Source organism: Suncus etruscus, chromosome 14, assembly GCF_024139225.1.
Source record: "Suncus etruscus isolate mSunEtr1 chromosome 14, mSunEtr1.pri.cur, whole genome shotgun sequence".
Taxonomy (NCBI): Eukaryota; Metazoa; Chordata; class Mammalia; order Eulipotyphla; family Soricidae; genus Suncus; species Suncus etruscus.
Genome location: NC_064861.1, coordinates 59,595,244 through 59,613,272, shown reverse-complemented (window position 1 = coordinate 59,613,272; position 18,029 = coordinate 59,595,244). Strand labels below are relative to the sequence as shown.

At 40.9% G+C, this 18,029-nt stretch overlaps 1 protein-coding gene across 1 annotated transcript in view; it reads left to right on the top strand.

Annotated features, from left to right (window-relative positions):
• The first annotated feature begins 5,091 nt into the window (after positions 1-5,091).
• Positions 5,092-18,029, top strand: part of CDH11 (cadherin 11) — a 130,028-nt gene continuing 117,090 nt past the window's right edge. Inside the window, exon 1 of the mRNA XM_049786353.1 lies at positions 5,092-5,394. The gene's annotated coding sequence lies outside the window, so the exon portion shown is untranslated. The remainder of the gene's footprint in view (positions 5,395-18,029) is intronic.

The following is an 18,029-nucleotide window of genomic DNA, read 5'->3' as shown; positions in this document are numbered from 1 at the left end:
TTGTGATCCTCACAAATCACACATACACATTTTTCTAGACCAAAAAAGGAAGGTATATACCTGTAGTAATAGTAATCATCATCACCTCTGCATCATGACAGGATCTGTGCTGCATTATCACATTTGATACCTACATAATCATCAAGAATGATGCTTCTCATTTTTCTTCCCTTGTTGTTGCTGAGATTATTAAAATTGTGCGCTCACACTTGGGCTTGGGTCTTGTATACGCAGACATAGAACCCACTGTGCCCATATTTTTATTCCCCTCATATCACAGAAGTGACAGAAAGATTCTGTTATAGTCAAATGTGCCTATATATAACCATTCAGAGATTAAATGTGCCTGTGTCTGTACTTCGTGGCCTTTGCAACAAGTGCTGGCTAAGGAATCAGCGTGTTTTGTTATTTTTCCACTTAGAAATAACATGGAACAGTGGAAAGTATACATACAAAATATACAGTCACTAGACCTTAGCTCCATTTATACTTCCAGAAGACTCCCCACCCAGAAAGCTATAGGGAAGTTGACGAGCCACTCTTGAGTTTTAGTTTCCCCCCCCACCCGCCTTCTTCCCTGCCCCCACCCCCCCAAAAAAGCTTGCTGAACAGAGCTTTCTTTTCGAGTGTCTGCAGGATGAGAAACACCACATACTCCCAGCGTAGACTGGATCAGAGGGAGCTATTCTTGTCTCCATCTTTTTCTCCAACCATCCTCCATTTTTTTGCAGGCTGTGAGCCATTGATGGAAGTTATTGATGGCTTCTTTGCCAGTGGAGAAACAGCTCATTGAGCCTCAGAGAGGCCGGGCTTTCTTTTGGGGTCTGTCAGCCTCGCCCTGCGCAAAAGAAAAGAACAAGCATAGACAGCGATGCCTTTCAAGCTGGGCTGCAGGAATTGGAAGTGGGGCTTGCAGGAGATAAATCAAAGAAAATTGTCGAGAATTGGTACAAATGGAATTCGAGCTTAACAAGTGCTGGGGTGGGGAGGCTTGCTATGTGGTCTCCTACCTGGAACACAAATCACTGCTTCTCGAGGCAGCTCCTTTGCAAACTCTCTGCGGTAGTGAGGGCTCATCTCATTGTGCCCAGAATCTGGGACTCACAGTCCCTTTCAACAATGGAGGTCTAGATCCTTAAGACCTTTTCTCTCTCTCATCACACCCCGTTGACTGAAAATAACTAGCACTATTTATGGAGCCCACTAGACAATCAGATGTAGAGTATAGGTACTGGAGCAATCACTAATGTAACTGACAGACCTAAGAAGACCCACTCATTTTAGTTTTCCAGTTAAGTTTTCCAGTTAAGTCAGACAGTTGGTTAATGCCCTTCCTGTTCAGGCTTTGCATGCTGGTTATGCAGTAGCTCTGTCCCACTGTATCCAGCTTTATCTGTGTCATCGTAAGAGATAGATAGATCTTTTGGGCAATGTTTCCCATGTGAGGTAGATTCTCCTAGAATTCTCTTCTGGCTCTCCTGCAAAAGCCAATGATTCAGAGATCCTTGCCAAGAACTCATCATAAATCCTGCTGAGACAGAGAAATTCCTCTGGGAAGAATGATTCTTTGCAGTGGCCTATACAGTCCAGATTGAGGTGCATTTGCAAAACTGCCATCCAGGGGTAGGGCAGCAAGGATTTCCCCAAGTAGGATTTGATGAAGAATTTTCTAATCTCCATGTGGAGAGCAGGAAAAAAAAATCTTGAGAATTTTAGTATGAGAAATCACATGTGAACTCTTGTTATCCTTTATGCTGAATTTGCTAAAGTGTCTTTCTATGCAGAGAAAATCCTCTCTGATTCTCTGACCACAGAAATGAAAGAGAAGTGGAGAACCATTCCTTCCCACCCTCTTTTCTCCATCTCAGCTATCTAGTCACCTTGGTAGAACAGTATGGTGAGGCTCATCCCATAGGATGGAGAGAAAATTTAAAGGATCAACCAGCCTGCTCTTTCTCCTGTGGATTCATTTTTTTTAAATTTTTGTCAAGTTATACCATATTTGCAACCTGGCTTTGAATTGTAGAGGGTGTGAAATATGATGGAGGAGGATAGTTGGAAATTGTGTTGTGTGTGTGTGTTTGTGTGTGTGTGTGTGTGTGTGTGTGTGTGTGTGTGTGTGTAGAGGGACTTTGGGGAGTGAAAAATAAAAGCAATTCCCAGATGTAAAAAAATATAAATAATCATTTCTTCCTCTCAAGGTGGAATACTATTTAAGTTTATTCTAATCTTTTCTCCATTGTTATAAATAAGCATTAGGAAAGGATTATTATAAAGAAGAGTATAAAATGTGTGTATTGGAATGCAAATGTACCCTATTTTGGCAAAGAAAATAGAAGCAATATTACAGGTGAGGGTATAATCATGGGAGTTCTTATTAATGTTCAACTGCTTAGTTGCCTTTTTAAAATTAAATTGGGAAAGGTTCTTCATGATCATTCTTATTTATTAATTATCTCATAGCAATAGTCTTATAAGTTGGACATCATCCAGGTTACATTCCAGACAGAGAAATGAAAGTTCAGAGATGTTAAATCACTTGCCTCAGTCCACATAGCTTCTGAATGAGGGACACTTCAATTGATTCCTCAACTAGACAGGGATCCTAATTCAGAGCTTAGTAATTTTGCTCCTTATGGAGTTTATAAAAGAAAAGCAAGAACTGTCATTTGGGTCTATTTCATAATCTCATGAGGCATCTTGCTCCACTCAGAGCCTGGTGCTTTTTACAGTGTTCAGCTCCTTCTTGCCCATTCCCACAGAAAAGCAGAGGAACGAGAGGAACAAAGTTAAATGATCTTCCCCACAGCAGTTACCTGGAGTCAATGGGCATTTGCTTTATTCTATTTGTTTGATCTGGAACAAAACAAAACTACAAGTGTTCCCTGCCTCTGGGACCTAGGAGTTTGCATGAATAATGAAAGAGCTTAAGTTTTCTGAAAACTCAACACAGCATCACAGAGACCAAAATGCAACTTAGGTGTTTATTTCCTTTCCCTGCCTCAGCATGCTTCTAGCCACCACATGGGAATTTACTGGATAAGCAAAACCTTAGCCCCCTTCCCAAATTTGCAAGTGCAGAAGCTATATTTTTTCAAAGGCCTTGAGAAACTTGCAGGGCATACTGGGAGAAAATGTGCCCCAAGGAATGCTGGGAAAGAGATGGATTTATTCCCACCCAAGACCATGTGAGCCAAGGATGAACAAGTCAACCACTCAGCCTCCAAACTTTAAGAAGATGCCCTCAAATGCCCCCAAATCAACCAACATAGGCAATAGTTAAAGCATTCTTTATATATATATATATATATATATATATATATATATATATATATATATATATATATATATTTAAAATGTTTACAAGGGGTTACGAAGGGGTAAGAGAGGTAAAATAGGGGTTAAGACCTATCCCAATTCAATTCTTGGTACCTCGTGTTCCCCCAAGCACTGTTAGGGGCCAAACACTTCATTCCCAGCACTGCAGGACTTACACAACACCACATGCTTGAGCCTTTGCATTGAATGACTGCCAGGCTGACCGAGTATTGCTAGGAGAGACCCCAGAATCCTTGGGAGAGGGAAGAGGATAAACTAATGAAGGTCTGGAAGATCTGGTTTCTTTTATAATTATTCTTATATATAATTATTATATATAATAATGTAATTATTATAATTATTTTCAGCCAGCATAGTTACATCATTACTAATATTTCCATGTTGGTCTGCATTCCTCTCTGTTAGTGGATTTTTAATGATGGCAATAGTCTATCCACAGGAATGAGACAAGATTCATTTGTTTGGGGGGGACACATCTGGTTGTGCTCAGGGCTTACTCCTGGCTTTTGCTTAGAGATCACTTCTGGTGGGGCTTGTAAGGGCCATATATAATGCTGGACATTTCAACCAGGGTTGATTGCATGCAAGAAAAGTGCCTTAACCTTTAGTAGTTCTCAAGCCTCAAGGAATATGACTTTACAACCTGAATATTCAAGCTCCAAGTTTATCTGCCAAATGGAGGTCATACTAATGATGAGAATTATCTAAACAAAGACAGTTATTGAGCTCTTACTGTATGCTAAGGATGATGCATGAATCCATTTACTTAATTTTTACAAAGTAGGTACGAGGAAGGTGCCCTTTAACTCTCTACTTGAAACATGAGGTTGGCAGAGAGGAAGGAGTTTGTAATCAGGGAAGGTAGAAAATCAGTCTGTACAATGGGCTCCAGGCTCTTCTCTACGTAGAATCTCACATAATGGTTGTAAAATCGCATAAAACAAATTTGCGAGATGGAAACATTAGTACGACAGCAGGTAGAGCACTTGACTTGTATGCAGCTGACAGGAGTGAACTTTGAATTCAGAGCCAGGAGGAAGCTCTGAGACATTTTGATGTTCAAAGTTCTATAGCAGATTTATGCAACTTCTTCCCTTTCCTGTGTATTAGATTACCAAGTGGTGTTCTAGTCTGACATATCTGTCACTATTTATTGCATTATGTTAAAATGCTCTTTGGAAATTTGTATGATTGTATTTACTTGGCAGGGGAGGGGCTCCTGTCCAGTGGGTTCTTGGGCCTTGGAAGCCACTGCTAGAGCTACTTGGCCTTATAGCACTTGCCTGACATTTGGGGACTCAGACTGCCCATTTTTTACCCAGCCATTTCAGGAGGGGGGGCATGTGGTGTGGGGAGAATTGAACCCTGGTGGCTCAGCCATGCCAGTCTTCTGCTATAGCCTTCTAATCTATCTCCTGGCTTGTGTGGCCTTTTTAAAGGTCTATGGCATTTTGGCTGCTTTTTCTTTTTTCTACGAAGGGAAGAGAAAGTGCTGTAAGTGCAAACGATCATATTTGCTGCTGGAGTAGGGCCCCTCTCAGCCCAGGGTTGCCCATGGACTCTATCTTTGGAGCTGCAGCCTCAGTACTGTCCTCTCTGGCTAATGACTATGTGGGACTCATTAGCAGTGGGTGTGTGTCTCATCACAGTGCCCCATTCACAAGGCTGCCAGCAGTGCCAGGGAGTGGGGCCCGCCTCTCGGCTGTCCCGGAGGGCACTGCTGTGTTCCATCACAACAGAGCCTCCCAGCATCCTCTCACAGCCCCACTGCCCCAGGGTCCCCACAAGAGATGTGCTGAGAGCCCAGCCAGAAGCTGCTTTTTGGAGATGGCAGTGTCGCAGCAGAATCTGTCCATCGAGGGACACTTGCGTTGGCCACCTGCTGCTCGATGACCTTCTTGACAGTGGCGTGAGTAGGCGCTGCTTCGAATGAGCCTGACTATTCCCTCTGCCAACCTCAGGCAGGTGCCAGCACATTCCGCCTAGCTCCGGCAGGAATGGTGGCCCAGAGATCTGACATAAAGGACTGGCTTTTGTGAAGACCAGCAGGTGAAGGTGAACCGTGTGGCTTTAAATGCATCTTGTACCTTCAGCTCCTGCTGACTGCTCTATGTATTTCTTAGTTTGCTCCTTTCTGCTCCAGGCATGAGCTCCAAGTGGATCAGAATCTCTTCATTTCTTTTGGTTTTTATACAAGTTTTCTTGCTGCTCTCCCAGGCTTGCTTGCAGTCCTATTGGGATTTTGGAAAAGTTTATTCTGAGCTCTCTGGGAGAAATGGTGCTGTCTGAGGGGAGCCCCGGCCAGATGGTGATGTCTGGGGACACGCGCTTGGAGCAGTATTTTCATCTTCTGTCTTTGTCTGGTCTCCTCCTCATTAAATCTTCCTGGGTCTGTTGAGTTGACTACCAATTGGTGCCTGACCTAGTTACAGAGACACTCTGTTACCCTTTGCTATTTCTTAAGAAATGGTTCCTAAGCGTTTGTTCACTGCAATTCACAGTGGACTCTGTTATTTTAGAGTCATTTCTAACTCCCTGGAATGTGGTACAAGTGTGTGTGTCTATGTGCAGTTTCATATTGATGCCTGCCTGAACATAGGCATATAAGCATGTGCATGTATAAATGCATATATGTGTGTACTATCCAGCTACCTAAATGAAGGCCAACATTTCCCGTTGATATGTTAAACTCTACTTCTGGGAAATAGTCTTGTGGCTTTGTCCGGAACACTTGATAGATTTGTTCATATCTACTACGTTCATCTCCTTTCATTTTCAACTTGAAACACTTTTTCTGGTGTCTGGATTCTCACATTTCCTAGCCTCAGTGTTGGCTCTGTTTACCACTTTCCTGCCTAAGGACACTGCACAGTTACTAAAAGGACCTTTGGAACTGTTTATTCATTGAGTGAACAGGTTTGTTAGGACCATCACTTGGAAGGAACATACTTCCAATGGCCCCCCCTGCACCAGCCCTGAACTGTGACTCACATATTTGTCTTTGCTGCTTCTGATCTCATAAGCCATGTGGGAGGCTGGGTTTGTGGGTGTCGCCCAATATCTGTGACCTTTTCATCTCCACTTTCCCCTTGCATTTTAAAAGCAGCTCTCTCCCATAAAACTGCATTTATTAAGTAATAACCGCTCTATCTTATCATCTTTAATCAACCATTTGTACATAATTGTCAATCAGAGTTCTCATCAGTGTGAGTTTATCAGAGTCAACATTTATTTATTTATTGAGACTTCAAAGGAAGGTGTCAACAGAGTGACCTATGCCAGGTGTTGGGAGTAGAAAAGTGAATACTATTTCAGTCTTAGCAGGAATTCCCTATATATAATAGTCTTTATTAGTGTATCATTTCCCCTGGGGTAAAAAGTTTACTGATACCACTGTGTTTGTGGGGTGCACATTTCCCAGCATCAGTTCGTCTTAGAGCTACCGCTTAATGCAGTGAGGAAGCTGAGAATGAGAGTTGAGTTCTTGCTCAGAACCACACAGTCATGACAATGTGGAGCATTACTTGAATGAGGCCTGTTGACCTCAGTATTCCCTTGAATATTTTAATAACGAAATCCTTATGTGTACTCTTTTTCCCCTTCATTTTTCACAGGCTTATTTATTGACTCCTCCATGTTTTGTGCCTGCTTGTTTTGTTTTCTTTCCAGTTTTATTGAGATGTAACTAACCTATAATATAGTATTTGAGCAGAAGGCTTACAGTGATCATTAGACATTTGTATAGAAGGTAAAATGAGTGATATTTAACTTTGTTAGCAAATATTATTTCAGAGTCATAGGGTCACTGTTCTTTTTTTCATTCTGGTGATGAAAACTTTTTAGATCTACTTTTCTAACTTCAAATATATGTTTTATTAAAGTTTGTAACCTCTATTCATGATTTAGTTTGCAATCTCAAAATAACTAAATCTGAAAAAATATTGTAGGACCAAAGAGATAATACAGAAGAAAAGGCACTTGCCTTGCATATAATTCAGTCTCTGGCATGGCATGTGGTTGCCAGAGCACCATCAGGAAGGATCCCTGAGTACAGAACTAGTAGTAATACATGAGCTTAGCTGGGTGTGGGCCATAAATAAAAGACAAAGAAAATGGTGCATTTCTCTGTAGAATAATGGATCATAGACCATTCTAAGATGTGTAACTTCCTCAGCTCCTGATTATTTCAGTTGGCAAAACAGAGAATTGACTGTCAAAGATATTTGCTCATGGTCACACAGGGTGGGGTCTGAGTTGGAACCTAACACCCCTATGGTGTTGATCCCAGCACAGTTCATTGTCATCAGCTCCTTTTTTTTCTACTCGGCAGTAAATCTTTAGAGATTGTCCAGATAATTCTAGTCAGTCTTGACATTAGAACTGTGAAAATTAGATTAAAATGCAAGTTGACAAGGAACAGGGTTCAATGGTTCATCTCTGTGCACTAGTTCCTAGCACAGTCCCTGGTACACTACAGGGGCCAGTAGCTTGCTTGAGTGAACTAGGTAGAAGTAAGGGGATCTCTGGGGATCACCTCCTATTCTGCTGACTTCTGTTCTGAGATTCTCCACCCCAGAGAATAATTCAGAATTCAACTAATGATATCAATATTTAATTTGACACTTGGATGATTCAGTCCTTTAGTATTGGAAACTTTTTTTTTGTTTCTATTTTGGAATAAGTTGGCAGGTTCCTTTGGCCTCTCTGAACCCAGCATATATTTGGGGTGTGTGCAGGAAAGCCACAGAGAGCCCTCACTTACTAGTCACTCCTTCATGCTGTCTGTGTCCGGTTCAAAGGAAACAGCAAGGCAGTTAGTTGCTAATAAGATTTATGAAAAGAAAAAAGTTACTTATAAAGTCTAAAATTTTGTGTTTTGGACAGACTATTTTATTTACTTTTGTTTGTTTCTTTGAACCACACCAAGTGATGCTCAGGGCTCACTCCTAGCTCTGAACTCTGGGATTACTCCAGGCAGGCACAGAAGGCCATATGGAGTGCCTTGAATCAAACCTGGGTTGCTTGTGTCTGAGGCTAACACCTAATAAATACACTGGACCATTTCCCCTGCCTCACAGACAATGTTTCTCAATCTAAGAAATTTAAATCTAAGAGGAATATGTGGGACCCAGAGGGAAATCACCTACCTACACATTCACTCTGACTCACTAATCGTCTTTAATTTTTCTTCTCCCTTCCAGTGTTTAACTTACTGAAAAGTATTTTGCATTATAGTCATTAGAGTAAAGATTTTATTTCATAATGAACTATGCTCAAAATTTCCAGCTTATTTTCCACACTGTTTTATGATTCACACAACAGCCAAGGTTGGGAAGCTCCATTCTTGCAGGCAGATCTCACTGTGTGTCCTACTGAAGCTCCAATTCCAACAGGCAGCTTTTACTTGAGATGAATAGAAGGATATAATTCTTATTTGAAGTCTGGGTAAAAATAGAATGGGATTATAAAAGATTTGAAATATGTAGAAATTCCTGTGCTTTAAATCAGATATTCTATATGAATCAACTTGCTTAAATCCAAATACCTTATTTCCCTGATGCAAAAGAATACTTAAACCTTGCATGGAGAAATCTAGAATTAATTGACATCAGATTAGTAAAGAGGAAGGATATTTTTTTTCTTCTAGGCCTTTATTTTTTGTCCTTTAAATAATCAAGATGGGGGTGGCGCTAGAGGTAAGGCCTTGCAAGCGCTAGCCAAGGAAGGACCGCGGTTCGATCCCCTGGCGTCCCATATGGTCTCCCAAGCCAGGGGCAATTTCTGAGCACTTAGTCAGGAGTAACCCCTGAGCATCAAATGGTGTGGCTCGAAAAACCAAAAAAAAAAAAAAATCAAGATGACTTTGAAAGCAAGCATCTTTTCTTGTCTAGGGAATGGCTAGGGAAAGGAGCATATTCCTCATTTCTGAAAATGTCTCTTTAACTGGAAGACAAAACATCATAAGTGATACAATTTTAAAACTCACTGCTTAGCGGAGCTAACCCACTCTTTAAATGTCTTCAGGAAAAACAACTAGTAAGGCAGGAAGCTGTTAAGGCAAATCCAGCTGCTCAATTTCAGGTCAAACCTGTTAGGATTAATCCTTTAATGAGGTTATGGGGTTTTAGGTGATGCTTTTGCTGAAGCAGTGTGGTAATGAGCTGACTTGGAACTGAGGGTTGAGAGAGTTTTTATTAACTCTGTTTGCATCATAATTTGGCAAGGTCACAGGAGTCTTCTTCAGGCCACTAAAAATAGCAGCCTCCTAGAACCAATCCAGTCGTCGTTTCTTCTTTCCCTTTCTTTATCTGGATCTTACTTTGGGAGTTTTCTCCATTCTACTCCATAGCTGCCCCCTCTATAATTCTGCATTGCTCTGGTTAAGCAAGAGCTGCCTGTCTGCTTGGGAGAATGAAGATAGAAATTTCTAGGTTCACCTAGCTGCTTCCCCTTGTAATCACCACTTTCCATTCCATTCCATTCCTTCCTTCCATTCCTTCCTTCCTTGCTTCCTTCCTCCCTCCCTTCCTTCCTTCCTTCCTTCCTTCCTTCCTTCCTTCCTTCCTTCCTTCCTTCCTTGCTTCCTTCCTCCCTCCCTTCCTTCCTTCCTTCCTTCCTTCCTTCCTTCCTTCCTTCCCTTCCTTCCTCCCTTCCTCCCTTCCTTCCTTCCTTCCTTCCTTCCTTCCTTCCTTCCTTCCTTCCTTCCTTCCTTCTTTCCTCCCTCCCTCCTTCCTTCCTTCCCTTCCTTCCTACCCTTCCTTTCCACTTTTCCCTCTTTTCTGTGTTTTTTCCTTCCTCCCCTCCACCTCCACTAGTCTTCTTACTTGCTGAACAGGAGTGCTCTTCTGTTTATCTCTCAAGGAGACTCGCATACATAAATGCTTAATGCATAATTACTGGTTAGAGAAAGAATAATTAATGGTTGGAGTTGTAAAGAAGATGCTGTTTCATAAGGAAATCCTGGGGCCAGAAAGCCCCATCTCCCTAAGAAATATATCCCATTATTCTTGCAATGTCCTCTCATTCCACAACTTGTACCTTCCCCCACTTCTTCCTATGTAACCAAACTCTTTCGCTACATGTTCTATAACTGCCTTGCCCTCTATTTGTTGTGGTACATATTCATCTACCATGCATAGCTGTTCAGAATGAAGGCTATGACCATTTCAAAGAATCAATTCACTTCTGGATAATGTCAATATTTTCCTTTACATTCCATGATTTTCACTGTGAATTTTATAAGTAAAACTCACTTCAAATCTTCATATGGGACTGGAGAGGAAATATAGTAATTGTTAAGGTGCTTATTGTGCATGCAGTTGACCCAGATTGGATTCCCCAGCACCATATATGGTTTTCTGAGCACTACTAAGAGTAATCCCTGAGCTCAGACCCAGGAAATAGCTCTGAGCCAGCTGACTGTGGCTCCCAAACAAATAAACAAGCGAATAAAATCCTCAAAACCTTCATATTTGTAAAGCAGCAGTTAAGATTAAAGAACAAAAGAAGATAGGTTTCCTAGTCTCTTCCACATCATCTTCTTTTACTCTTTCCCTTGAGTATGTCTTGAAATATACATAAAACAGCCAATCTCTGACTGAAATCACTGGTTTAGATCACCTGAGTTTCTCTTGGCTCCACTGTGCTGTGATTTATGATGCCCCTGCATGCCAGGACTGGGCCCCTATATTAAGCATCATGGCCAAAGTAGGCAATCACACAGGAAGACCATTAAATCAATACACCCCACAGAAAACTAACTCTTCATAAACTCATAGGGATGAGGGGCAGGTTAATGACTGGGAAACGATTTTCTGAACACCAAAGAGGTCTGGGATTTAGTGCCAAATGATAGATAAAGTTGGTTAAACAGCAAATTTTGCCTCTCATTCCAACTAATGCTGAGCATCAGCTCTTTTAAGCATATGGTTGCTGATATCCAGGGCTCATAAAAATAATAACAGGAACTTGTTCTGTCTTCTCAGCCTTTCCAATTTTGCTGGGTTGTTTACCACTCATTGTTTGCTGTTTATTGTTGTTACTGTTTATTGTTTATATATTTTTATTGTCGTTAGAGAATGTGCCATGTTGAATTGTACATATCAAGTTGGGAAAGGGGGGGGAAGATAATTCAGATGTAGTCATGGCTTTACCCTACAGGGGCAGTTTAGAAAGAACTGTGAATGTGTCATCTCCATGAAAAGTCCTGGGGGCTCACCCAGTCTCTTATAAAAAGGGCCTTCCTGGGGGAAGGCAAGCAGAGGTGGTAAGTCTGATATTCCTGGAGGCAGATTACTCGAATTTGATGCTTGCTAGATCTGCTGCTGAGGTTACATTAGTCATCCTCTCTTCTCAGACCCCTTGATTTTTAAAGAGTGGACAGTTGATGTAAGGATCAGTACAGGTTCCTCAAACAAAGTAGGGCCACCCAGGAGATTGACCTTGAAACCAGGAGACCAAAGCTTTGAAATCAGAAGAGATCTGAGCAGACTTATGGTTTAGAAGAAGCAGGCAGGCAGCATGAGATGAATGGAGCATTTCTCCAGGAGTGCTGGGAGAAAGATGCTGCCCTAACTCCTCCTTTATCCTGACCCTTCCCTCACTGGGGACTGAGTTTCCATCCTGGCCCAGAACTGGTTGGTTATGCTCAGAAAATCTAGAACTTTTACATCTGCCCTCAGGGACCAGAGCAATAGTACTGCTAATAGTCTACTTGTCTTACATGTGGTTGACCGAGCTTCGGTTTCCAGCACTAACCCTGAGCCTTCCAGGAATGATCCCTGAGTGCAAAGCCAGGAATAAGCCTTGAGAAATGCTGAGTATTGACCCCCAAGCAAAAGCAAAATACATTTTCTCTTATGAAGTTATTCGTTGCCTTAAACCAAGGATATCTCTGTAAGAACCAGTAGGAGAAACCATCTGACTTCAGTATGTAGCATGGCTGTGACCTCTCAGAGGAACCCTTTTTGGGGGCTCTATGACTCTGTCTCTAGCTTCATGTTCTCAATCTCTGTATGTGATACAGCCAAGCTGAGTCCATAGCTTCTGAGCCAGAATTTAGCCTATGCATCTTGCTCCACAGTATTGCATTCTGCATGTGTCTCTTCTCCTCTTCTTACTTTTATTGGGAAAAGTGATGTTAGATAATCCAGAACCATCTGTTTCTTTGCAGGGAGACTTCAAGGTTTATGGAGTGCAACCATGCATGTAATACATACAGGGTAGGGAAAGAGGCAGAGAGCTAGCACAGGGTTTAAGCAGTGGCCTCCATTCAATGTAATTGATGCATTTTGATTCCTGACACTACATATAGTCATCAGCGCACCACCAGGAGTGGGTCAATTCTAAGCATATAAAAAAAGTAATGCCCAAATGCTGTCAGAGGTGACCCCAATACTCACTGACTCTCCTAAATAGAAATACATGTCACTTGTTTTAAAGAGAGACAAGGTAGATTCTGGGGCACAAAGAACTTCCAGCTTATTCCTTTTCCATGAAGATATAGTTCCTTGAAGGATGATTGTATTCTTACATCACTGTCCACATCTTTCTTTCATGTCCATCCTGGAAGGCCATCAATGTCAGTTCTGATAGTCCCTCACACCTGCTTGTGACTTAGTGCTTATAAGAATCCAACCAAGGGGCCGGAGAGATAGCACAGTGGCATTTGCCTTGCAAGCAGCTGATCCAGGACCTAAGGTGGTTGGTTTGAATCCCAGCATCCCATATGGTCCCCTGTGCCTGCCAGGAGTTATTTCTGAGCAGATAGCCAGAAGTAACCCCTGAGCACTTCTGGGCGTGGCCCAAAAACCAAAACAAAACAAAGAAACAAAATAAAAGAATAAAACCAAGCTGGGGGTTCTTGACCATCTAGCTCAGAGCCCCCATCCCTCTAATACATCTCAGTGCAAAGATCAGCTTCCCCTTTCCACTCTTTCATATTTATCTTATTCTGCCTTTCTGAAATATTTTGATGGAAATTATACTGCTCTCATGGATGGCAGAACAGTGCGACTCCAGAATACACCTAGTGAAAATAGAAACCACTTGACCAAATTCTTTCTGAGTGGGAGACTCAAGGCAATTTTCTAGGAACTGCCATGAATAACTTTCTCTTTGCTGACAATGGAATTGAAAGAGAATTGAAAAGGTATTTCTCGACTTTCTGATTTCTTTAGACCCAGTAATAATAATAATAATAATGATGATAGTCATAATAATGATAAAGTATAGGGTTTCTTCTACTCAAACATTGAGCAGATTTTCTTAAAGTTATTGACTGAGTTATTTTTTTAGTTTATTTGAAACTTTTTTTCTTTCTTTAAACATCATGATTACATATATGATTGTGATTAGGTTTCAGTCATGTAAAGAGCACCCCCTTCACCAGTGCAACATTCTCACCACCAATGTCCCAAATCTCCCTCCATTCCAACCACCCCCACCTGTACTCTAGACAGGCTTTCCAGTTCCCTCATTCATTCACATGATTATGGTAGTTCTCTGTGTAGTTATTTCTATAACTGCACTGACCACTCTTTGTGGTGAGCTTCATGAAGTGAGCTGGAAGTTCCAGCCCTCCTCTCATTGTCTCTGACGATTGTTGCAAAAATGACTTTTATTTTCCTTAAAACCCTTAGATGAGTGAGACTATTCTGTATCTCTCTCTCCCTATGACTTATTTCACTTAGCATGATAGATTCCATGTACATCCATGGATAGGAAAATCTTATGACTTCATCTCTCCTGACAGCTGCATAATATTCCATTGTGTATATGTATCATAGTTTCTTTAGCCATTCATCTGTTGAAGGGCATCTTGGTTGTTTTCAGAGCCTGGCTATTGTGAATAGTGCTGCAATAAATATAGGTGTGAGGAAGGGGTTTTTGTATTGTGTTCTTGTGTTCTTAGGGTATATCCCTAGGAGTGGAATAGCTGGGTCGAATGGGAGCTCAATTTCCAGATTTTGGAGGAATCTCCATATTGCTTTCCATAGAGTTTGGACTAGACGGCATTCCCACCAGCAGTGGATAAGAGTTCCTTTCTCTCCATATCCCCGCCAGCACTGATTGTTCTCATTCTTTGTGATGTGTGCCAGTCTCTGTGGTGTGAGATGGTATCTCATCATTGTTTTGATTTGCATCTCCCTGATGATTACTGATGTGGAGCATTTTTTTATGTGCCTTTAGGCCATTTGTATTTCTTTTTTATCAAAGCGTCTGTTCATTTCTTCTCCCCATTTTTTTTATGGGATTAGATGCTTTTTTCTTGTAAAGTTCTGTCAGTGCCCTGTATATTTTAGATATTAGATTCTTATCTGATGGGTGTTGGGTGAATAGTTTCTTCCACATGGTGGGTGACTCTTGTATCCTTGGCACTATTTCTTTTGAGGTGCAGAAGCTTCTCAGTTTAATGTATTCTCATCTGTTGATCTCTGCTTCCACTTGTTTGGAAAGTGCAGTTTCCTCTTTGAAGATGCCTTTAGTCTCAATGTCATGGAGTGTTTAACCGACATGTTGTTCTATATACCTTATGGTATCAGGTCTGATATCAAGGTCATTAATCCATTTGGATTTTACCTTCGTACTGATGTTAACTGGGGGTCTATGTTCCCTTTTTTTGCAAGAGGCTAACCAGTTCTGCCAGCACCACATGTTGAAGAGGTTTTCCCTGCTCCACTTAGGATTTCTTGCTCTTTTGTCAAAAATTAGGTAATTTTATGTCTGGGGAACATTGTCTGAGAACTCAAGCCTATTCCACTGAACTGAGGGTCTGTCTTTATTCCAATACCATGCTGTTTTGATAACTATTGCTTTGTAGTACAGTTTAAAGTTGGGGAAAGTAATGGCTCCCATTTTCCTTTTCCCTAGGAGTGCTTTAGCTATTTGAGGGTGTTTATTGTTCCAGATGAACTTCATAAGTGTTTGATCCACTTCTTTGAAGAATGTCATAAGTATTTCTAAGGGGATCACATTAAATCTGTAGAATGCTTTGGGGGAATATTGCCATTTTAATGATGTTGTTCCTGTCAATCCCTGAGCAGGGTGTTTCCATTTCCGTGTGTCCTCTCTTATTTCTTGGAGCAGGGCTTTATAGTTTTCTTTGTATAGGTCCTTCCTTCACATCTTTGGTCAAGTTGACTCCAAGATATTTGAGTTTGTGTGGCACTATTGTGAATGTGATTGCTTTCTTGACTTCCTTCTCTTCCCTATCATTATTGGTGTATAGAAGACCATTGATTTCTGTGTGTTAATTTTGTAGCCTGTCACCTTGATATATGAGTCTATTGTTTCTAAAAGCTTTTTGGTAGAGTTTTTAGGGTTTTCTAAGTAGAGTATCATGTTGTCTGCAAAAAATGAGAGCTTGACTTCTTCCTTTCCTATCTGGATTCCCTTGATATCTTTTTCTTGCCTGATCGCTATAGCAAGAACTTCAAGTGCTATGTTGAAGAGGAGTGGTGAGATTGGACAGCCTTGTCTTGTACCAGAATTTAGAGGAAAGGCTTTTAGTTTTTCTCCATTGAGGATAATATTTGCCATTGGCTTGTTGTAGATAGCTTCAACTAGATTGAGAAAGGTTCCTTCCATTCCCATCTTGCTGAGAGTTTTGATCAAGAATGGGTGTTGGACCTTATCAAATGCTTTCTCTGCGTCTATTGATATGATCATGTGATCTTTATTTTTCTTGTTGTTGTTGTTGTGTATGATGTTGATAGACTTATGGATGTTAAACCATCCTTGCATTCCTGGGATGAAACCTACTTGGTCATAGTGTATGATCTTCTTGATGATGCAATGGATCCTATTTTCCAGGATTTTGTTGATGATCTTTGCATCAACATTCATCAGGGATATTGGTCTGTAATTTTCTTTTTCGGCAGCATCTTTGTCTGGTTTTGGTATCAAGGTGATGTAGGCTTCATAAACGCTGTTTGGGAGTGTTCCTGATTTTTCAATTTCATGGAAGAGCCTGGCTAGTATTGTAGTAATTCCTCTTGAAAGATTTGAAAAAATTCATTAGGAAATTTATCTGGGCTGGGCTTTTCTCTTTGGGCAGATGTTTGATTACAGTTTCAATTTCCTCAGTAGTGATGGGGTTGTTTAGATATGCTACATCCTCCTTACTTAAATGTGGAAGGTTATAAATGTCCAAGAATTTTTCCATTTCTTCTACGTTTTCATGTTTAGTAGCATAAAGTTTCTCAAAGTCATCTCTGATTACCCTTTGGATCTCTGCGATATCTGTCATGATCTTCCCCTTTTCATTTTTTTTTTTTTTAGTTTTTGGGCCACACCCGGCGATGCTCAGGGGTTACTCCTGGCTGTCTGCTCAGAAATAGCTCCTAGCAGGCACGGGGGACCATCTGGGACACCGGGATTCGAACCAACCACCTTTGGTCCTGGATCGGCTGCTTGCAAGGCAAATGCCGCTGTGCTATCTCTCCGGGCCCTCCCCTTTTCATTTCTAATACAGGTTATCAGATTTCTCTTTCTCTGTTTCTTTGTGAGTTTTGCCAATGGTCTATCAATCTTGTTTATTTTTTCAAAGAACCAACTTCTGCTTTCATTGATCTTTCAGATTGTTTTTTGATTTTCCACTTCATTGATTTCTGCTTTCAGATTTGTTATTTCCTTCTATCTCCCTATTTTTGGTTCCTTTTGATGGTCATTTTTTAATTTTTTTTGAACTGCGTCATTAAGTTATTCAGGTATGCCCCTTCTTCCTTCCTGATGTGTGCTTGTAGATCTATAAATTTTCCTCTCGGGACCAGTTTTGCTGTGTCCCATGGATTCTGGCAGTTTGTGTCTTCATTCTTATTTGTTTCCAGGAAAGTTTGGATTTCCTTGTTGATTTCATCTTGGACCCACTGGTTGTTCAGTAGCAGGGTGTTTAATTTCCAATTGTTAAAGTTTTTCTTCTGTGTGGCTTTGTAGTTCACATCTAATTTCAGAGCCTTGTGGTCAGCAAAGGTAGCCTGCAAGATTTCTATCCTCTTGATTTTATGGAGGTATGTTTTATGTATCAGCATGTAGTCTATCCTGGAGAATGACCCATGTACATTTGAGAAGAATGTGTTTCCATGTTTTTTGGGATGGAGTGTCCTATATATATCCACTAGTCCTCTTTCTTCCATTACTCTTTTCAGGGCTAGTATGTTTTTGTTGGGTTCTGGCTGGTTGACCTATCAAGTGTTGATAGGGCCGTGTTGAGGTCTCCCACAATTATTGTGTTATTATTGATTTCTTCTTTCAGATTTGTCAGTAATTGTATTAGATAATTTTCTGGTCTCTCATTGGGTGCATATATGTTTAATAGTCTGATTTCTTCCTGTTGCACATATCCCTTGATTAGTACATAGTGTCCATCTTTGTCCCTTACCACTTTTCTGAGTATGACGTTGGTGTCATCAGATATTAATATGGCCACTCCAGCTTTTTTATGGGTGTTGTTTGGTTGGATGAATTTCCTTCAGACTTTGATTTTGAGTTTATGTTTGTTTTGACTATTCAGATGTGTTTCTTGTAGGCAGCAGAAGGTTGGATTCATCTTTTTGACCCATTTTGCCACTCTGTGTCTTTTAATTGGTGAATTTAGTCCATTGACATTGAGGGAGATGATTGTCATAGGATTTAATGTCATCTTTGTAGATAAGTTTGCTGTGTTTGTTGGTCTCTTGTCTTAGAGTAGA